The 22,601-nt window shown below is 46.1% G+C and overlaps 1 protein-coding gene across 1 annotated transcript in view; it reads left to right on the plus strand.

Annotated features, from left to right (window-relative positions):
- Nucleotides 1-22,601, plus strand: part of Cmtm7 (CKLF like MARVEL transmembrane domain containing 7) — a 39,695-nt gene that overhangs the window by 6,070 nt on the left and 11,024 nt on the right. The window lies entirely within an intron of this gene.

The raw sequence follows: 22,601 nt of genomic DNA on the forward strand, positions 1-22,601 counted from the left end.
GTTTATTAGAAGAAGCATTTCATTACAATAGTATTAACCTATTCAATAACATTTTTCTGAGCTAGGGTACATCTCTTTCCAAATTGGCTGTACATTTCTAGGGTTACAGATGAATTATTACGCTTATATAGTCTTTTACTCATTATAAACTCTATAAGACATAAAATTAAATGAGGTTCCAACGTTTAAAACTTTTTTTTAAAAGATTTATTTTTACTTTATGTGTATCAGTGTTTTGCCTGCATTACGTAAGTGCACCAGGTGTATACAATGCCCATCGAGACCTGAAGAGGGCATTAGATCCCCTGGAACTGGAGTTAGGTGCCATGTGAGTTCTGGGATCTGAACTTGGTCCTCTAGAACAATGCATGCTCTTAACCTCAACCATCTCTCAAGCCCCTAGTTTTGTTTCTCTCTCTCTCTCTCTCTCTCTCTCTCTCTCTCTCTCTCTCTCTCTCTTTCTTTCTTTCTTTCTTTCTTTGTTTTGAGACAGGGTCTCCCTGTAGCCTCAGCTGGCCTAGAACTTGTTAGGTAGACCAGGCTGGCCTCCATCTCACAGAGAGCTTCTGGGATTAAACTGCTACTAACACCCAGCTTTTTAAAAAAAAATTTTATTATTTTTATTTATGTGTATGAGTGTATCGCCTGCATGAATGTGAGTGCACCCGTGTCATGCAGTGCTGTGGAGGTCAGAAGAGGGCTTTGGATTCCCCTGGAACTGGAGTTAAGGAAGGTTCGTAGCCGCCATGTGGGTGCTGGGAATAGAACCCAGGTCCTCTGCAAGAGCAGTCAGTGCTCTTAGCTGCTGAGCTATCTGTCCAGCCCCTTTTTAAAAATATTTTATTTATTATTTTTATTTTATGTGTTTGCATGTATTGCCTGCATGTAGGTAAGTGCACTCGTGTCGTGCAATGCCCACAGAGGACAGAAGAGGCTGTCGGATCCTCTAGAACTGGAGTTACAGACAGTTGTTAACTGCCATGTGGGTGCTGGGGTTCAAACCTGAGCCTTCTGCAAAAACAGCCAGTGTTCTTAACTGCTGAGCCATCTCTCTGCTTGTTTTTTTAACAACAAATTAAGTGTGCCGCTGTACATAAGGAAGCTGTGCGTAGCAAGAAGCTAGCTTTTGACTTACTGAATATTTTCTTTCTTATGTGACTTACTGTTGACTTGAAATTTGGTTTTTAATTCTTAATAGGGTGCTGTGTGTGTGTGTGTGTGTGCGCGCGTGTGTGTGTGTGTGTATATGCCAGTGTGTATGTGGGGGTGGGATGCATCCATGTATATGCATCGGCATGTGGAAACCAGAGGTGAACCTCTCATGTTATTTCTCAGGTTTGTGTTTTGAGACAGGTTCTTTCCCTGGAACGTGTGACTTGCTGATTAGGCTAGACTGGCTAGCCAGTGAGCTCCAGGGAACCTCCATCTCTGACTCCCCAGTGCTGGGATTACAGGTGCATACTATTGTGCCTGGTTTTTCACATGGGTGCGTGGGAGCCGGTTCGGGTTCTCATGATTACATGGCAAGCACTTTATCAACTGAGCTATCTCCTCAGACCAAGTTTTTGTTATTTCTTTCTTTTTTCTCTTTATGTGTATGAATGTATTGCCTGCATGTGTGTTAGTGCACCTGCATCGAACAGTGCCCAGGGAGGTCAGAAGAAGGTATTGGATTGGAACTGGAGTTACAGATAGTTGTTAGCCACCATGTAGGTGCTGGGAATCAAACCCGGGTTCTCTGTAAGAAGAGCCAGTGCTCTAAACCACTGAGTCAGTTCTCCAACCCCTATTTCATTAATTTTTTAAGGTTATGTGTTTAATAATATTTTTAAGATTTTTTTTTTATTGATGTGTGTGTGTGTGTGTGTGTGTGTGTGTGTGTGTGTGAATGTATGCATTTGGGGTCCAGGAACTAAACTTGGGTTGTCAGGCCTATGTGGCTGAGCCATCTCCTTCACCTGATTTTCTAGACCTTTAATGTCTAGAAATTAATGGCTGTTTGTTGTCACCCACAAGTTTCAAAGTGCTGAAGGAACAGTAATAACTTTTTAAGTATAACAGTGTTTTCTGGTGTCTCATAGTTTGGAAAAGGCACAGTGGCAGGCTATTTAGTCATGCTTTCAAATGCCCTTGTGTTTGTCTAGTGGGAACATTATCTGTAGACACTCGCAGAAGGCTGAACCCCACACATGGGAGACTTTATGTCCTCAAGCTACAGAGCCAAAGGATTTACAGGCACAGGCAAGGATTTCCCCCAGGGCATCCAGAAGAGCCACCTGCTGCCAGAAGTGAGGTGACACTGTCCAGAAGCCACTTAGAGTATGCACCACACTTGTGGGGCCAACGCAGAGGAGAAGGGTGCATGGTACCCTAGAATGCCAAGCCTCCCACAGGTTTTGTGGCTGTCTGAGTCCAGGAGACTCTCCAGAGCACTCCTGACTGCTAGGGGGAAGGGACCTCAGAGACAGTGTAGTTCTTCAAATTGTGGCTGTAGTAACGGTCTCTCTTCTCCTTCCCAGCCCTGGTTTCCTGCTCAGCCCACTGGCTGTCCATCTGTTTCCTCTCTGCCATCTGCCCGCTGCCTATGCTGCTGGTCCAACCGCAGCCCTGGAAGCCCCTCTGACTTGCCATCCACTGCTTCCCTTGTCACCAGGCTGGCTCCTGTGTTTCTCATAACCCAGTGCTGGAATTCTGGACTCTCCAGGGCCTGGGCCCAGGAATCAAAGCTGGCTGCTCAGCAGCCCCAAGGCCTCCCCAGAAAAAAAAAAAAAAAAAAAAAACCAAGTGACAGAGCCACTCCCGCCACCCCCAACTCCACACTTTGTGGGTATCCACAGCAGCAAGAGGCCCAGCCTCCAGCAGACATCAGGTCACCTGGCTTGTGCTGGCAGAAAGCAAGGCTGAGACCTGGCTCTGTTTCCTGTGACAGTCTCTCCCCTTCCCTCTCTCTCTGCATCTGTCTCTTTCTCTCTGTGTTTCTCTGTTTCTCTGTCTCTTTCTTTCTCTCTGTGTCTCTGTGTCTATCTCTTTCTGTCTCTCTGTCTCTGTCTTTCCCTCTGTCTGTGTCTGTGTCTGCCTCTCTCTGTCTTTACCGTCTTTCTCTCTCTGTCTTTCTGTTTCTCTGTCTCTCTGCCTGTCTCTGTCATCTCTCTGTGTCTGGCTCTTTCTGTCTCTGTCTCTCCCTCTCTGTCTCTTTCTGTGTCTGCCTCTCTCTGTCTTTCTGTCTTCCCCTCTCTGTGTCTCTGTTTCTGTCTTTCTCTGTCTGTCTCTCTCACTCACTCACTCGCTCACTCTGTCTCTCTGTCTCTTGCTCTGTCTCTGGAGGATGGCAATGAGACTTAAGAGAGCACTTGTTTTTCCAAGGGAGTGAATGGGAAGAGGGAAAGAACGGAAAAAAACCGCTGAGCTGTAGTGGGAAGTGAAGCCTCCTGAGAGCTCGAGATGACTGCCCACAGCAGGCCTCAGCAGTTAAGAGCACTGGTTGCTCTTGCAGAGGACCCGAGGTTCAGTTCCTGGCACCACATGGAAGCTAATAACTAGCTATAACTCTAGCTCCAAGGGATCTAATGCCCTCTTTTGACCTCCTCGGGCCTTGCACACATGTGGTGCACTTACATGCAAGCAAACACTCATAACATAAATTTTTTTAAGTATTTTTTTAAATTAAGCTGGGCATGGTGGCACACACTTTTAATCCCAGCACTCAGGAGGCAGAGACAGGCAGATCTCTATGAGATCTAGGCCAGACTGATCTACATAGTGAGTACCAGGCAGCTGGGGCTACAGGGAAACCCTGTTTCAAAAAGACCAAAAAAAATTTTTTTTAATTAAAAATTTTTATTTTTTTAAGATATTTATTATTTTTATTTATGTATATGAGTTATTACCTGCATGTATGTAAGTGCACCCATGTTGTGCAGTGCTCGAAGAGGTCAGAAGAGGGTGTGGACTCCCCTGACACTGAAGTTATGGATGGTTGTTAGCTGCCATGTGGATATTGGGTCTTCTGCTAGAGCAGCCAGTGCTCTTAACTACTGAGTCATCTTTCCAGCCCCATCCCGCCCTCCAATTTTTTTTTAAAGGAAACTACTTTCTCTTTTATGATAGGAAACTGGGAGATAATGACAGGTTGAGCTCCCACCCCGAAGAGCTGCTGAGCTGGGTGTTTTTAGGTTTCCTTGCTAAATTCTTACCACCTTAGGGCCTGAGTCCTACATTCAGGTTTACAGATAAGAATTGAGGCACAAGAGATTATGTAATTTGCTCTAGGCCATGAATAGTGACACTGGGGCTGTGACCAAGTCAAAGTCCAGAACTTGAACTTCTGACCCCCTTGCCTCTGCTTCCAGAGTGCTGAATTACAAGCATGCACCCCATGTCCAGTTTACACAATGCTGGGAATCACATCCAGGGCACCCTACATGAAGCACTCTACCAAATGAGCTACATCCACAACCCCAGAAGTTGAGTTTTTATTTGCATGCACATGTGGTTTATGTATGTGCATATGTGTATGCACATGCATGTAGAGGTTGACATTAGGGTCTTCTTCAATTGCTATCCACTTTTTTTTGAGAGAGTATCCCTGTAGCCCCAGCTGTCCTCTTCTGGCTCCTGAGGGCATTATACAACATGGGTCCACTTACATGCAGATAAAACACTCATACATGTAAAATAAAAACACATTTTAAATTCTGACCATGCACTTGAACCCAGGGCCAGCCACGTCACTTTTTCTCACCAAGCTTGCTGCCTTTTGTGTATAGTGAGCAGGCTCCCAGACCAGCCCACTGTGACAGACACACCCTGGGGGCTGGTGGGGCGGGGGTACCCCAGAGAGACACACCCTTATGTAAGTTTGCCTGAGTGCTGGTAGACTCCAGGATGCTGACCAGAGGAATATGATATAGAGGGTTTGGTGTCATTCCCATGAGTACATTATACCATTGCTGATGGGAAGTGCTACTGCAGATGCAAGTGAGGACCCCAGGCAGCTGCTTCTACTTAATCCCCCTGAAGAGCCTGATACATCAGGTTAAAGAAACTTCAAAAGGGAATATTGCATCCTCCCAAAGGGGGAGATTCTCCTGCATTTTCCCAGTTCTGGGATTACAGGCCCCGGTGTGCACAACACCACCCGGTTTTTGTTGTTGTTGTTTTTTTTGTTTGTTTGTTTGTTTGTCTTTTTGAGACAGGGTCTCCTTGTAGCCCCAGCTGTCCTGGAACTCACTATGTAGACCAGGCTGGCCTTGAACTCACAAAGATCCGCCTGCCTCTGCCTCCCAAGTGTTGGGATTAAAGGCATGCACCACTATGCCCGGCCCACCACCCAGTTTTAGGTAGTGTTAAGGACCAAATCTAGAACTTTATGCGTACTGGGCAAGCTCTCTATTAATTGAGCCACGCCTGTCTCCAACCCTGTGTGGAATTGTTTAATGTCACAAATGTGCATGTGGAGACCAGTGATCAACCTTCTGTGTCTTTAGTCACTATCCACCTTGGTTTTGTTGTTTTGTTTTGTTTTCTATTTTTTTTAGATGTATGAGTGCTTTGCCTACATGTACGTAAGTGCACCATGTGCATGCAATGCCTGCAGAGGCCAGAAGAGGGAATCAGATCCCCTGGAACTGGAGTTACAAATGAACGACAGTTGTGAACTACCATGTGGGTGTTGGGCACTGAACCCAGGTCCTCTGCAAGAGCAGCTAGTACTCTTAATTGCTGAACTATCTCTTTGCCCCCATCACCTGATTTTTGAGACCTGATCTCTGTCTCTCTCTTTCTCTCTCTCTCTCTCTCTCTCTCTCTCTCTCTCTCTCTCTCTCTGAACCTAGAGCTTCCAATTTGGTACAGTTGGCTGGTTGGTGAGTCCCAGGGATCCCCCACCACCACTCCCATCTCCACCTCCCCATTGTTAGGATTGTAAGTTCAGACAACCACACTTGACTTGTTTTAATTTTTTTTTCTTATTTAAAAACATTTTTTTAATATTTTATTTATTTATTTTTTTGATCTTTTTGAGACAGGGTCTCCCTGTAGCCCCAGCTTTCCTGGAACTCGCTATGTAGACCAGGCTGCTACTATTTTAATTTTACGTGTATGAGTGTTATGCCTGCATGTAGGTAAGTGCACCCGTGTCGTGCATTGCTGGAGGAGGACAGAAGAGGCTGTTGGATCCCCTGGAACTGGAGTTACTGACAGTTGTTAGCTGCCATGTGGGTGCTGGGATTCAAACCCGGGTCTTCCACAAGAACAGTCGGTGTTCTTAACCACTGAGCCATCTCTCCAGCCCCTATTTTAAAATTTTATGTGCATGAGTGTTTACCTTGCCTACATGTATCTATATGCACCATGTGAGCGCCTGGTGCCCATGGAGGCCAAAAGAAAGAGCTGGATCCCCTGGAGCTGGAGTTACACATGGTTGTCAGCTGCCATGTGGGTGCTGGGAACTGAACTCCAGTTCTCTATGAGAGTAGCAAGTGCTCTTAACCGCTGAGCCAACTCTCCAGCTGAGTGAGTTATTTGTTTTGTTTTTAAATTTATTTTTATTTATGTATCTGTGAGTGTCTGCCAGGTGTGCGTAGGAGGGGTGTCAGATCCCCTGAAGCTGGAGTTACATGGCTGTCAGCCACCTGGTGTGCAAGCTGGGAACAGATCTTTGGTCCCCTGGGAAAGCAGAAAGCACTTTTAACCACTAAGCCATCTCTCCAGCTCCCACATCTGACTCTTTTTACATGGGTTCTGGGCCTCAAACTCAGGGCCTTCTGTTTGCACAAGTACTTTACCTGCTGAGCTATCTCCTCTGCCCCTTAACTGTACCGTTTTTAATTCCTTGCAAGAATCTAAGACCCTAACCATAGACAAAAATTCTCTGGACAGTAGATACTCGGTTTCTGGAAAGGCAACTTTCTGATACCTACTGTTGTAGGCTGCACTTTGAAAAGGTTAAAGGAACCATGGAACCACAAACACCGTGTCAGTAGCACAAGGCTGTTTCTGCGTTTGAGACAAGGTCTTGTCATGTTGTCCGGCTGACTTAGAACTCACAATCCTCGTGCCTCGGCCTCCCTAGTGCTCACATTGCAGGCCCGTGCCACCATTCCTAGAAGTGACGCTGGTCTTCCAAGCGTTCTTCCCTGTGTGGATCAGGGTGTCCTGCTTATCGGCTGCCACTTTGAGTAAAGACTCTGGCAAAATACGCATGCCCTGCTACTAATGAGAGTCCTAAGCTGTCACCATCATTGGTGACAGTCACACTGTATGTACTGAGAGATGCAATCACTATTTTAACAGACAGTTGTCTTATTGTGAGTGAGCAATGAAAAATTACTTTCCAGTGGCTCCCAAAATAGACCCCTCACATCCTAATCATGGGACCTGTGAATGCTACGTTATTTGGATCTTCTCACATGGAGTTAAGGATCTTAAGATGAGATCCTCTCCACCTTTTTTTTAATGTTTGTAGAAGTGTCTGATAATCTGTCTCTAAATTATATGCACTTTTGTAATCTTACTTATAAATAATTCCAGATTTACAGAACTTTTTTTTCAAGAACAGTACTGAGATGGGCTGGACAGTTGTCTCAGTGGGTAAAGTGTTTGCCATGCAAGTATGGGGACCTGAGTTTGGATCTCCAGCGTCCAAGTAAAAAGCAAGGCACAACTGTGCACACTTGTAATCCCAGCACCAGGGAGGCGGAGACAGGAAGTCTTTGGGGTTTACTGGCCAGGCAATGTAGCCTAATTGGTGAGTTCCAGGTTTAGTGAGAGACCCTGTCTTAGAAAATAAAGTGGAGAGGGATTGAGGAAGACATCTGACATTAACCTCTCACCTACAGAGAAAGAGAGAGAGAGAGAGAGAGAAAACTGGTTTTCTTTCTCTAGACAACCACAATACAAGAGAGAGAGAGAGAGAGAGAACCCTTGACACTCTGGTCCCAGGTTCTGTCATGGTTAACATTTGACCCTATTTGTATAATTCTGTTCATTTGACTAAGGTGTTAATATTTTTCTATCTGAACCATTTGAGAGTGAGTTACAGATCTCCTGTATTCCAGGTGCGTTTCCTGAGATGGGCCTTCCCTTACAGAGCTGCGGTACACTTGCTAATAGGAACTCAGTGGCATGTATGCTGTTGTCTTATCTACAAGTCTTATTCAGACTTCGCCACTGGCCCGCTAACATCCTCTAGAATCTCATCCCCATCATGTGATCTCACGTGGTCTCATTCAGTGGTCAGGTCTCTTCTAGAAGAGCTTCTTGTCTTTCATGACCTTAAATATTGTACAAGAGTCCAAGACAGAGCACCCCCATTGCTGATAATGAAGCTGGTTTTGAAGGGATGTTTTGGTCTCAGCATTTTGTAGGTATAGTGGGGAAGGGGTGCAGTAGAGCCTGGGATGGTGGTCCTCCCACCTGATAGACCTCATCTGTGATTCAACATGAATTTGCACATGGAATTCACTTCTGGCTTGGGAGCTAAAGTCAGTTTTTCACTGTTTCTGTCTCATAGGAAGTGCTGGAGAGGGACTGGAGAGATGGCTCAGTAGTTAGGAACACGGGCTGCTCCCGCAGAGGACAGGTGCATCTACCTGCATATAGGCAAAACACCAATATACATAAAAATGAATATAAATGAATCAAAATAATTAAAGATATAAAAGAAAGTGCTGGAGATATTAGAGATGGGGAAAACACATTAAAGTGACCTGCTCTGGGGGCTGGAGAGATGGCTCAGCAGTCAAGAGCACTGGCTGCTCTTGCAGAGGACCTAGGTTCGATTCCCAGCACCAACATGGTGGCTGACAAATGTCTGTAACTCCAGTTCCAGGAGATCCAACACCCTCTTCTGACAGGGCATTGCATGATATAGGTATACATCCATACATGCAGGCAATACACTCATGCACGTAAAATAATAAGATATTTTTTAAAGGACCTGCTCCCATGGAAAGGATCTCCCATGGAAAGTATTTGCTGGGTCTTGCATTTTGTTTTTGCAATTTTATGTTGTTACACAAATATGACTAGGTCAACATTAATATAATTAAACCCCAAAGTAATTAATCAAGATTCACCCTTGGGCCCACCACTCACTTGGGGCTCAGTGCCTCCCTCCTGTCTCCTTTCTGCCTTGCTTACTCGTCCACAGCCCTTTCCACGAGTCACCCCAGTAGGCTTGCTTACAAATCTCTTGTTTGTTCTGTCGCTTTTTGACACAGGGTCTCGTGTACCCCAGGCGGGCCTCAAACTCTTCATAACTGAGGATGAACTCCTGATCATCCTGCCACTACCTCCCAAGTGCTAGAATTATATCACAGCCTTGTTGGCCAATCTCTTGAGTTGAGGTCCAGGGAACACCCACCTCTTTCCCACCCACCAACCTCCCACCTCTCCCTTGGGTCCCATTCTGCAGTTGACCCTGACTTTGGGAGTTTGCACTTCCTGGTTATCCTTCAGAAACACACTTCAGAGCTGCTTAGGCACAAGGCTATGCTCTTGCCATGTCTTTGAACTTTCTTTTTTTCAGTAGTAGGGATTGAACCCAGTGTCCTGCTTGTGCTACCTGAGCATTCTATCACTGAGCTATATCCCAGCCCATGTTTAGTATTTCTTATTAAACTTCCTCCCCCTCCTTCTCTCTCTTTCTCCTCTCTCTCTGGGTCTCAGTCTCCTATATCCCATGCTGTCCTTGAATTCACTATGTAGCTGAGGATGACCCTGAACATCTGATCCTTCTGCTTCTACCTCCCCAGCGCTGGGATTACAGATGTGTGCTACTCTACCTGGTTCATGTGATGCTGGAGGTCAAACCGAAACCCAGGGCTTTGTACATGCAGTCTACCAACTGAGGTCTGGTCTCTGCCCCATTTTTGACATTTTCTATTAAACTTCCTTTTATTGCCTCATTAGTTTAGGAAGCAGTAAAGAACAAATGACTAAGATGAAAAATAATCAAATTGCCAGATAATCTGCTGGAGCAAGCAGCCACTTTCAGTCAGCATTGGTCTGCATTTCTTGGGGCTCCAAGAAAGAGAAGGGGCAGCTCCTACTGAGCCTGTAATTCACATACAGAAGGAGACTTCTCCCAGAAAGTTTACCTGGGAAAGAGGACATAATAACTCAAGAAGATTATGATGAGGAACTGGAGAGACAGCTCAGTGGTTAAGAGTACTCAATGCCTTTACAGAGGACCTGGGTTCCGTTCCCAGAACCCACATGGTGGCTAACAACCATCTGTAACTCCAGTTCCAGGAGATCCAACTTCCCAGGGCATTGCATGACACATAAGAAAATTTGGGCTGGAGAGATGGCTTAGTAGCTAAGAGCACTTAACTGTTCTTCCAGCAGACCTGGGTTTGGGTCTCAGGGCCCACATGGTGGCTAACAGCCATACCTAGGGACCTCTTCTGGCCTCCTTGGATATTGCACACAGAGATGTGCTTACATGCATTCAGGCAAAACACTCACATAAAATAAAAATAAATAAATAAGGCTGGGTGTGGTGGCGCACACCTTTAATCCCAGCACTTGGGAGGCAGAGGCAGGTGGATCTCTGTGAGTTCGAGGCCAGCCTGGTCTACATGGTGAGTTCCAGGACAGCTGGGGCTACAGGGAGACCCTGTCTCAAAAAAGACTAAAAATAAAAAATTTCAGGTGCATGAGTATTTCGCTTGCATTAAGTGCAGCACATGCATGCAATACCCATGATGTCCAGAAGAGGGCGATGGGTCCCCCAGACCTGCTTGCACACATGTGAAGATCAAAGGACAACTTAATAGGAGTGGGTTCTCTCCTTCAGCAACGTAGATTCTAGGTTCCAGGGATCAAACTCAGGTCAAGATTGGCAGCAAGTGCCCTTACATGCTGAACTGTCTCTCCAGCTTTTTTTTTTTTTAATTGAGACAGGGTCTCAGGTTGTCCAGTCTGGCCTCCAACTCACTATGTTGCAGAAGATGGCTATGAACTCTGATCCTTCTGCCTCCACCTCCAAATACTGGGATTACAGACATGCGTCACCACGCCCAGCTGCTCATACGGACTTTTTGCTGTAGGTTTTGAGTATGTTTTATGATCAGGACAAAGGTCTTTATCAAAAATCTAATTTGCAAAATTTTTCTCGTGCCTGTGCCTTGTCTTTTTTTCTGTCTCTCTTAATCTTTTTTGCAGGGCAGTTATTAATTTTTAAGTTTGATTTACTTCCTGGGGCAGGGGGCAGTGTGTGTGCTATGGCATTTGTGTGGAGGTCAGAAGACAATTTGTGGGAGTTGATTCTCTCCTTCCACCATGTGGGTTTTGGGGATCAAATTCAGGTCATCACACCTGGCAGCAAGTGCCTTTGCCCACTGAGCATCTCTCCAGTCCAAATGTTACTAATTTTGATGAAGTCTAGTTTGGTTTTTTTTTCCTTGATGGATCATATATTTGGTATTGGAGTTAAATAATCTCTGCTTAACTCAAGTCACCAGATTTTTCTCCTATGTTTTCTTAAAGAGGTTTTATAAAGGGTGGTGAATCATTTTGGATTAATTTTTGAATATGTAGGAAAGAATGACTTAAAAAATGACTTCCTGTTTTGTATCTGAATGCCCAACTGAATTCGTTGGCAAAGATGCCCTTTCTCCACTGATTCCTTTTATACTTCTTTTTAATGTGTTTATTTACATGTGTGTAAGTACCCATGCACATATATGCACATGTGTGTATGGAAGCCAGAAGAGGTCAACATCAGATGTCTTCTGTTGCTCTCCACCTTATTTTTTAATTAATTAATTTTTATTTTATGTGGATGAGTGTTTTTACCTGTACCAAGCAAGTTATCTGCAGGTTGTTTTGTAGATTGGATTAAGGAAGTTCCCTTCTAGCCTAGATTACTGAGTTTTTGGGGTTTTTTCAATCATGAATAGATATTGGCATTTGCCATATGCGTTTTCTGTATCAATTGATATGAACATATGGCTTTCCTTCTTTCATCTGTTTATATGATACGTGCATACATTTATATCATTTGAAAATATTAAAGCAGCCATGCATTCCTGACATAAACTTCACTGTTGCAGTACATTTGTATTTCTTATACGGTGTTGGATTTGATATGCTAGTGGGATGGAGGGTTTTGGTAGACTGGAAAAGGGTTTCTGCAGATGTCTGGTCATGAATCAACTCACTTGCAGTCCTTCTTGAAATATTTGCGTATGAATAGTACATTCTGAGTTACTCTGAATCCCTGTCTCCTTCCTCTTTCTGAGGTGCTTGTTTTTCTTTACATCTTTCTCAATTCTGCCCACATGTTAGGAAACCAACATTACGCAGCCCAATTCTGAGACAGGGTTTGGGAAGAAGCATTTGAGTTCAGTAGCGAGGTTTGCACTCATCTCAAGTTGCCTGTCCATCTCAGGTTGCCTTGTGTTACAGAGCCCTCGTCCCACTGTCACCTTCAGAGCAGAGCTGGTGTTTGGTCACCTGAGCTGTGCTAGGGGGCAGGTGAATGAAGGCAGGCACTGTTGAGAGACTTGTGTCAGGCTCTCTGTGGCCTGCCCACTTCCTCCTGGGCTTCCAGGCCAGGCCAGGGGCAGGGCCACCTGAGGAGACAGAAAAGCCCTCTTTGTCTTCCTCCCTGGCAGCTTTGACAGAAACAAAGAGGCCTCGAAATGACCCTGCAGGCTCAGGAGGGGAACATGTAAGGAGTGGCCAGGTTTAGCCTTCCCAGGTTATTTTTAATAAGTGGAGGTTGGGGGCGTGGGGGCGGTGTGGAGACCTCACTGAAGGGAGGCCTTTGTTTTCACAGAACTCTCCAGTGAGACAGAGAGGAGGATGCTGACGACATAGAAGGTGGAGAGGGCCACCTTCTGCTGGCCTGGGCACAAAGGACAGTAGTCATACCTTGGGAAAACAAAGTGTGCAAGCCTGAGACCCCAGATCTGTCTGGCCTGTCAGTAGGCGGTCCTCACCCACCTCCTGCTCTTTAGAAGGCCTACCCAGGCCAAAGGCCTCCTTTGGGATTGAGGTGGAGAGGTGGGAGTCTTCTTAATTTCATTAGCATTTGGTTTGTGGGAGTGTCTGAATGAAAAATCTGAAGAATTAGAGGTGGTGAGCTGGGGGCCAGAGGTGCTGTGTTGGCCAACTGTGTGTGTGTCACCATACCGCAGAGTTTCCCCCATCCCACCCCCTCAGGCATCTGGAGGCCATGAGGGGGCCTCCTGCTGTCCTCCCCACACCTGTGATGCTGCGATGGCCCCATTAGAGCTTCGGGGTCTCTTCCCAATTGACTTCTGTCTCCTCTCTTCTCACATCCACCTGCTATACTGGTTTAGTTTTCCTAAAGTACACTTCTGCCCATGGCAAGATGCAAATGGCTCTGTCAGTGAGGTGCTTGCCACACAAGGACATGGACTTGAATTTAGATCCCCAGGATCCACATAAAAAGCCAGGCACAGTAGTGCACACTTTAATCCCAGTGCCAGGAAGGCAGAGACAGAAGGGTTCCAGGGGCTCGCTGGCCAGCCAATCTAGCCTTATCTATGAGCTCCAGGTTGAAAGACCCCCACACATATGAATGTGTACACACACACACACACACACACACACACACAAATAGCCTTCACTGGCTCCTCATTCCTGATGATATATCCACTTCCTCATCCTGGAATCTGATGCTCAGCTCCTCCCTGCCAACCTCGCTTCCCAGCACTCCCTTTATAGCAACTTGCTGATTCCAAAATATACCCCGTGCTCGTGCTTCTCTGTGTTCATCCCTTATCACATTTCCTCTATGATAAGTTTCCAAACACTGAGTGCTGGTACTGCACACCTACGATTCTAGCACTTAGAACCTCAGATCCTGAGCCAGCCTGGGCTAAATAGCAAGTCTCTGTCTCAAAGCATACACAGAAGTTTCCATTTCCTTCCTCTGGGCCCATATCCTCACATGGATCACATCAGCTATGTGTGTAGCCCCATCTGCTCTTCATATAGGACATGCCTGACTTTGCTCTCCTCCAAGAATCCTTGTGTACAAACACCCCTCTCTGATGGTGTCACCATCCATTTTGTCACAGTGAGTCATGTTGGGGTCCTCAGTGCCACACAGGGCAGTATCCATGCTACCTCATGTTGAGGTCATCTGATGACAGCACACTGCAAGTGGAGGAGTCACTGTAGAGAGCTGGGGTTACAAGCACAGTTAGTAAAGCGCTTGCCTAGCATGCTTGAAGCCCTGGGTTCAATTCCCAGCACTACATAAACCAAGCAGTCTCCCTGCCATTCTGTACCAAAAGCCTCTCAAATTCTGTGCCATTTACTCCTCCCAGTGAACCTCAGAGAGGAGTCTGTCGTATAGCATTTGTTGGGTCTCTTGCAGCAGTCCCAGCCTATTCTACAGCTCTGCCCAAGTCAGCTCATTCCGTCCTTGTATTGACCCACGCGGTAGTGTTTATTATAATCTCCATTCAAAACAAAAGGAAACAGGCCCAGGGAGATTAATCTGCCCACTGGTCATTGTGGTTGTTACATGACTATTTGATCCTGCTTTGGGGCTTCCCTTTAGCTCTTTTTTTTTTGGTCTTTTTGAGACAGGGTCTCCTTGTAGCCCCAGCTGTCCTAGAACTCACTATGTAGACCAGGCTGGCCTCGAACTCACGAAGATCCACCTGCCTCTGCCTCCCAAGTTCTGGGATTAAAGGCGTGCACCGCCACGCCTGGCCTTGATTGATTGATTTTTATTTTATATGTGTTAGTGTTCTGCATACATGTATGTAAGTGTGCCCTTGTCCCCTTGTCATACAATGTCTGTGAAGGCCAGAAGAGGGTGTCAGATCCTCTGAAACTGGAGTTAAGGACAACTGTTGGCATCATCAGGGTGCTGGGAATTGAACCTTGGTCCTTTGTAAGAGCAGCCAGTACTTTTAAACACTGGATTGTCTCTCCAACCCTTTGGGGTTTTGTTTTTTTTGTTGTTGTTGTTGTTTGTTTGTTTTTTGTGAGTTTTTGTTTAAGACATGGTCTCCCTGTAGCCCTATCTGGCCTGGAACTTGATATGTAGACCAGGCTGGTCTCATCTCACAGAGCTCCCCTTGCCTTTTCCTCCTTAGTGCTGGGATTAAAGGTGTGTGCCACCACACCTGGCACTAAAACTATTTATTTATTTATTTATTTATTTATTTATTTATTTATATTTATTTATTTATTTATTTATTTATTTATTTAGTGTGTGTGTGTGCTTATGCCACGGTCCAGGTATGGAGGTCAGAAAACAACTTATAGGAGTCAGTTCTTTCCTTCCACGACCATGTGGGACCCAGGTATCAAACTCACCTCTTCAGGCTTGGTTGCAAGCACCTTTACCCTCTGAGCCATCTTACAGGCCCTCCCCTTCAGCTTTGCATGTTCTGCCTCAAAACACTTCTATAGTCCCCTCTGGGTCCCCCTGGAGATCACACATCCTGAACAGTAGTGACTTTCCATCTGTAGCCCAGGCCCCAGTCCTTCATGGTTTTTGTGCACTTATTTGGTCATTTTTTTATCCCAAACTAATTTCCTCCTCCTCAGGCTGGTGCGGGCTTGGTGTGGAGCTGCTTCAGTTTTTAATCAGGGCATCCTGCAGCCACATTGTAGAATTCAGTAGGCACACACTTCTGGCCTATGCCTAAGGCTGGATGCCAGGTCTCTTGCTGGGACTGACTGGCCTCACAATTTCTCCAAGGATTTATTTCCTAGGCACTGAGCCGCACCGCCAGACCCTCTATGTTAAGGCTTTTTGAGGGATCTCTTCAGCAGAGTAGAAGCCAGTACTGTCTTTCTGGTGTTTGTTTATTCTAAATTTTATTTATCATTATTGTATATGTGTGTGCATGATCTATGTGCGTGAACAAATGTGCCATGGCATGTTTAGAGATCAGAGGACAACCTTGTGCAGTTTTCTCCTTCCCCCTTTACATGCATTTGAGGAATCAAACTCCCACTGAGCCATCTCACTGGCCCATTGTTTGTTTTTTCAGACAGGGTTTCTTGTAGCCCAGGCTGGTCTCCAACTCACTAGATAGTGGAAAATGACCTTGAACTTCTGATCCTCTGGCCTCTGCCTCCCGTGCTGGGATTACAGGCATATAGGATTGTGCCTGGATTATCCGGTGTTGAGGACTGAACCTAGGGCATCCTGCATGGTAGACAAAGACTCCAACAACTGAGCTACACCCCTCAGCCTGTGTGTTGTTTTTTTAAAGATACAGTCTCACTATGTAGCCCTAGCTGGCCTCAAACTTTCAACCCTGCCTCTACATCCTGAGTGCTGGGATTACAAGCCTGGACTACCATGTCTGACTTCAGTGTAGTCTTGTGTCCTGAATGACAAATATGGGGCTGAGAATGTGGTTGGAATTCAGTGAATATTGGTTATCAAATAAATGTGTTCTTTTTTTAAAAAAAACTGTATATGAGTGTTTTGTCTGCATGTATATAAGTGTACCCATGCATACAATACCCACAGAGGGTGTGCAATGCCAGAAGAGTGTGTCAGATCCTATGGAACTGGGGTTACAGACAGTTGTTAGCTGCTGTGTAGATGCTGAGAACCAAGCTCAGTTTCTCTGAAAGAGCAGCCAGTGCTCTTAACTGCTGAGCCATTCCTCCCCATCCCCAAATAAGTGTATTCTTATTCCATTCCTAAAGGCAAAAGCTGTTTGAATTTTAAGCCAAAGCAATTCTGAAAACAGATGTATTGGTTAGCTTTGCTGCGTAATAAATATGTATAAACCTTAATGACACCCAGTATTTACTGCTCACTAGATGGGACTCTGCCAATCACAAGTTTGTCTTGCTGCTATGACTCAGGGTTAGCCACTGTTACCTGCTCTGGACAGCTTTCATCAAGGTAACTGCGCTGAGGGTCTCTTATCCTTCTGGGTCCAGCAGACAGCTTGGAGCAAAAAGTGGGGGTAGGGCTGGGGATGTGGCTCAGTTGGTAGAGTGTTTTCCTAGCATGCATGAAGTCCTGGGTTCAATTTTGAGCACTGCATAAAGCACCATGTGGGTTCTGGGGATCAAACTCAGGTTGTCAGTCTTAGCAGCTGGCTCCTTGACCCACTTAGCCGTCACACCAGCCCAGTGAAGGGCCACAGTGAATGCAAATAAGACCAGTGTGTGAAAGTATTTGGTAGTAAATGCTGCTTCTCCTATGAAACCTTACAGGAAGCATACATGGGAGCCTAGAGGATGCTGAAGTCAGGAATTCTGTGTTTTCCTGCTACCCTGATACCTGGGAAGCCCAAACCCAGATTCCCCGAAGCTGCTGTCACTGTCACCTGTAGTTGTTGTTTGCCTACCATGCCTGCCTCCAGGCCACAGGTGACTCAGAAAAAGCATCCACCCAGGGCTGTGGAGGTGGAGATGTACTAAATCATTCTCCACAGATCCCCACCACAGGGTATCATGTGTCATCCGAAAGGACAAGAGTCTCAGAGGCAGCAGCTGTGTAAGCTGAGTCAGTCAGATGAGTCAGCCCAGAGAGTGTCTCTGGCCTAGGGAGATTTAAGGCAGAGCCCCAGAAGGCTGATGTGTTTCCCTCACCTGTGCCTGTCATTGACCTCTGCAAGATCTCAGCTCTGAGCAGAGTCAAAACAACTAACCTAGAACAAGTAACATTACTTTCAAAATAAACCAAGTAGGGCCTGTTTTTAAAGTGCTTACAGGGGCTGGAGAGATGGCCCAGCAGTTAAGAACACTGGCTGCTCTTGCAGAGGACCTGGGTTCAGTTCCCAGCACCCACATGGCAGCTAACAACTTTTGGTAATTCCAGTTCCAGAGGCTCTGACTCCCTCTTCTGGCCTCTGCAGGTATTGCACTACTTGGGTGTACTTCACATACATGCAGGGAAAACACTCATACACATAAAATAAATAAAAATTTTAAAAATAAAAGTGCTTAGGGATGGAGAAATGGCTTAGCAGTCAAGAACACTTGCTTTTCTTCCAGAGGACCTGGGTTTGAGTCCCAGTACCCACATGGTGACTAACAGCTGTCTATAATTCCAGTTCCAGAGAATCCAGCACCCTCTTCTGGCATTGTGTGACACAGGTGCATTTACATACATGCAGGCAAAACACTCATACACATAAATATAAGGGGGGAACTGGAGAGATGACTCAGTGCTTAAAAGCACTGGCTGTTTTTGCAGAAGACCCAAGTTCAATTTCCAGCACCCACATGGCAGCTAACAACCATCCATAGTCCAGTTTCAGGGGATCCAATGCCTTCTTCTGACCTCTGCAGGCACTCCAGGACATGGCTGCACTCACATACATGCAGGCAATACACTCATACACAAGAAATTAAAATAATAAATAAAATACTTTTTAAAGTGCTTTTTACAGGACTGGGGATATGGCTCAGTTTGCCTAGCATGCATGAAGCCCTGGGTTCAGTCCAAACTGTCCATTCTGTATTTCTTTCTGCCTCATTTGCTGTTTTCCACTGTAGATCTGCATAATATTCACCATTCATAGCAACACCACCATTTCTATGTTAGGCTGTCTTGAAATTTCTTCTGCCAAAGAAATTAGTCCATGGCTTTTCAACTTAGCCTCAGGCAAGCTTTTTGGCTGTGAGCAGACTCCAGCCAGACTCTTTGCCAAAATATCCCAATTGCTGCTTAAGTCTTTATTTCCCTCTGGAACTACATTGTTCTTAGCACTATTTTCTTCCAGGCACCTACTAGAATGGCCTGTTACGCTCTGTTTACAGCAATCAACTGCTTTTCTCCTCCAAACTTCCAAAGTCTTCCACATTCTTCCAAAACCCCACATGGTCAGGTTCTTCACAGTCAACAGCCCACTCTCTGGTACCAATTACTGTATTAGTCACTTTTCTGTTGCTTTGATAGAAACACTGACAAAAGCAACTTATAGAAGGAAGAGTTTATTTAAGCTTTACAGTTCCAAAGGGGCAAGGGTCCATCATAGTGGGGAGGCATGGTGGCAGAGGTGGCTGGAGGAGGATCAGAAGCTAGGCTCTTCAAGCAGGCACAAGAAGCAAGAGAGCAGACCATCTTGATAGTGCTAACTGAGGTGGGAAGACATGTCCACTGTGGGTGGTGCCATTCCCTGGCTGGATCCTGGACTGTGTCAGTGGAGAAAGGGGCTGAGCAATAGCACGCCTTCATCACTCCCTGCATCCTGATTGTGGGTGCAATGTGAACGGCTGCTTCAAACTCCGGCTGCCTTGATTTCCTGCCATAATGGACTGTTCCTTGAACTATGAGCCAAAGTAAACCCTTTCTTCCTTAAATTGCTTTTGTCAGAGTATTTTATCATAGAAACAGGAAAAGAAGCTAAGACAGCTCACTTGCCACTTGGCCTGAGCCTCTTCCCACCCCTGATCCCTTCTCTCTCCTGGACTGTGAATTGGGCCCAGGGCCTTCTAGCCTGGCTGACCACTGTGGGAATTCCACGAGGTCCTTGAGAGGTGCTGCTTTTCCTGCTTTTCTTGAATTCATCATCCACAGGCTCCCAATCACCTCATTTGGCTCCTGCAGCTCCCACCTCTCCATCACCCACTGACCCCCAGACATCTTCCCGCCCAGTCCTCTTTCTCGGTCACTTTTGTGGATTCAGCCACTGTGGAGCCTAGGTGGCACCCATCAGAGATCCAGCTACCATGTGAGGACCATCAGTTGCTGTGGGAATGAGTGGTTACAGTCCTGAAGAGAAAAGCTACCTATGTCCCAGTCTCCCAACATACTAGCTGTGTGCTTACTGCAAATCATTTAATGTCTCTGGGTCTTGGCTTCTCTTTTGCTGTGTTGTATTGTTTTGAGACAGGGTCTCATATATCCCAGGCTGGCCTCAAACTTGCTATGTAGCTAAGGATAACCTTGATTCTCCTGCTTATACCTCCCAAGTGCTAAGATTACAAGCATGCACTACCACACCCAGTTTATGTGGTGCTGGAGACGGAAAACAGGGCTTCCTGAATGCTAGACAGGCACTCTACCAACTGAGCTGCAGCTCAAATGCCCTCATCTGCATTGCTACGGCAATTTTATGGATGCAAACAGAACTATATTCTAGGGAATGGGAGAGTTGGAAAGAGCCTTAAAGTAAAGAGTCTGCTGGGGTTGGAGAGATGGCTCAGCAGTTATATACATGTTCTGCTCTTGCCGAAGACCCAGGTTTGGTTCCCAGAACCCTTATCAGGCAGCTCATAACTGCCTGTGACTCCAGCTCCAAGGGATCAGATGCCTCTAGCTTCTGTAAACTAACTCTAAGCACACATTTCATACAGTTGTAAAGAGTTGCTCAATGGAGAGATGGCTCAGCAATTAAGAGCGCATGCTGCTCTTACAGAGGACTCACGTGCCAGAACCCACATTGGGTGGCTCACAACCACCTGTAACTCCAGCTCCAGGAGATCTGACACCCTCTTCTTGTCTCTGGCGCACCCACATGCATGGAGCAGACACACATACACATACACATTTTTTTTTTAAGGGTCTGCTGCTGGTAAAAGTGTTTGGGTGGTGGCTTCCTCAACTATTGGGGTTTTAACAGGGAGGTGGCAGGGATATGCATGTGTAAAACTCAGCCAAAGTCAGGAAAGAGGCAGGCTTTTCCGCCTGCCTGCTCAGGCCAAGCCGGACCTTTGCACACCCCTCTACACTTACAAATGCAGTTTCAGCCAAGTAGCCCTCTCCATCTCTGACTTTTTGAGCAAGCCTCACTTTCATCTCAGACTTTGCCAGAAACCCCTCTTAGAGCTGACTCTGAAACCTTTTGGTGTTGGCTTTCATCCATCTCCCTTACTGAAGCATCATTCCAAGGTCAGGGCCAGGACAGTGGAGCTGGGTGACCTGCCAGCTTCCAGCTCAGGGGTTCTGAAAAAAGATGTCTGGTGCCACCTTCAGCCAGATACAAGCAAGCTCAGTGGGTCGACTGGGCCAGGGCATGAGGGCTCAGGCCTGCTGAGTGGCTGTCCCCAAGCATAAGCTGCAGGCAGTGGGTGACAGATCCCTGAGACACCAGACGCCACCTTTGCCCAGGACAGAAAAAGGCATCTCCTGATAACTGCCTCTCATTCTCCTCCAGATCTTTCTTAAACATCAGAGTTCTATTTGTTTCTGGAGGACAGTTACCCAGGCTGAGAGCTAGGCCAGCATCCAGTGTCCAGCTATGAGTGTTCACGTGCCAACTAGCCTGGCTTGATCCCAAGTCAGGGGCAATCATGCCTGTGTAGTGTGAACGTCCTTATCTTCTGTAAAATTGGAACCCACTTCAACTTCACATGATCACCTCTTTCAACTCCTTTCTTCCTTCCCTTCCTCCCTTTCTTTCTTTCTTTCTTTCTTTCTTTCTTTCTTTCTTTCTTTTTCTTTCTTCCTTTCTTCTTTCTCTCTTTCCTTTCTTCTCTCTCTCTTATCCTCCCTCTCCCTCTCTCTCTCTTTCTGAGACAAGGTCCCAAGCTGGTCTTAAAGTTCCTATGTCGCTGAAGATGGGGACTTTGAACTTCTGATCTTCCGTTCTCTACCTCCAGAGTGCTGAGATATCAAATGTGCACACTTACACCCAATTTCTTCCCTGCTGGAGCTCAAACCCAGGATTTCCCACACAAAAGCATTCATATACATAGAATAAAAATAAATTGTATTTACTTATTTTACATATATGAGTGTTGTGCCTACATGTACATAAGACACATGCATGCAGTGTCTGTAGAGGCCAGAAAAGGGCATTGAATCCCCTGGAACTGGAGTTATGGAATGTTGTTAGCCACCATGTGGGTGCTGGGAACTGAACCCTGGTCGTCTGCATGAGCAGCCAGTGCTTTTAACTGCTGATCCATCTTTCCAACCCCTATTCATTTTGTTTTGAGACAGGGTCTCAGTAGGTGGTGAAAGCTGGCCCTAACTCACTATGTAGCCCAGGCTGGCTTTGAACTCATACCAATTGAAACTTCCGAAGAACTGTGATTGCAGGTCTTTTCCCCACCAGTCTAGATGCTGACTGCTTCAAGTTGGAATGAATCATTCCCTGGACAGAAAGGAAGCGCTTTTAGGGGATACCCAGGAACACACTGTATACTGTGGAAGTTATACTTTCCAAAAGTAGGCTTTGCCTGAAGAATGATTGCAGTGGGGAGGGAGTACTGGGGAAATAGCATCCTGCTGCCCAGTGTAGTGGGCTTCAGAGGGGAAGGAGACCATCACTGTGGTCCTCAGCATCCACAACCAACATGTATTATTATTATTAGTGGTGGTGGTGGTGGTAGGTGGTAGTGGGGTGAGAGAGAGAGAGAGACAGAGTCACAGAACACATGGTGGAGATCAGAAGACAACTTTCAGGGGTTGGTTCCCCCCACCTTGTTGAAGGTTTTGGTTCTGCTGTGCTGCATACTTGCATACTCCAGGCTAGCTGGCCCAGGAGCTTTTAGGAAATTCCCCTGTCTCTGCCTCCCATCTCTCTGTAGGAGCGCTGGGATTATACATGGGTACCACCACTGAATCTGGCCTTTTTGTTTGCTTGTTTTTTAACATGGGTTCTGGGGATTGAACTCAGGTCATCAAGCTTGCTTGGCAAGCATATTAACCTCCTGAGCCTTCTCACTGGCTGCTCTGC

Source organism: Nannospalax galili, unplaced genomic scaffold (genome assembly GCF_000622305.1).
Source record: "Nannospalax galili isolate Female #2095 unplaced genomic scaffold, S.galili_v1.0 scaffold695, whole genome shotgun sequence".
NCBI lineage: Eukaryota > Metazoa > Chordata > Mammalia > Rodentia > Spalacidae > Nannospalax > Nannospalax galili.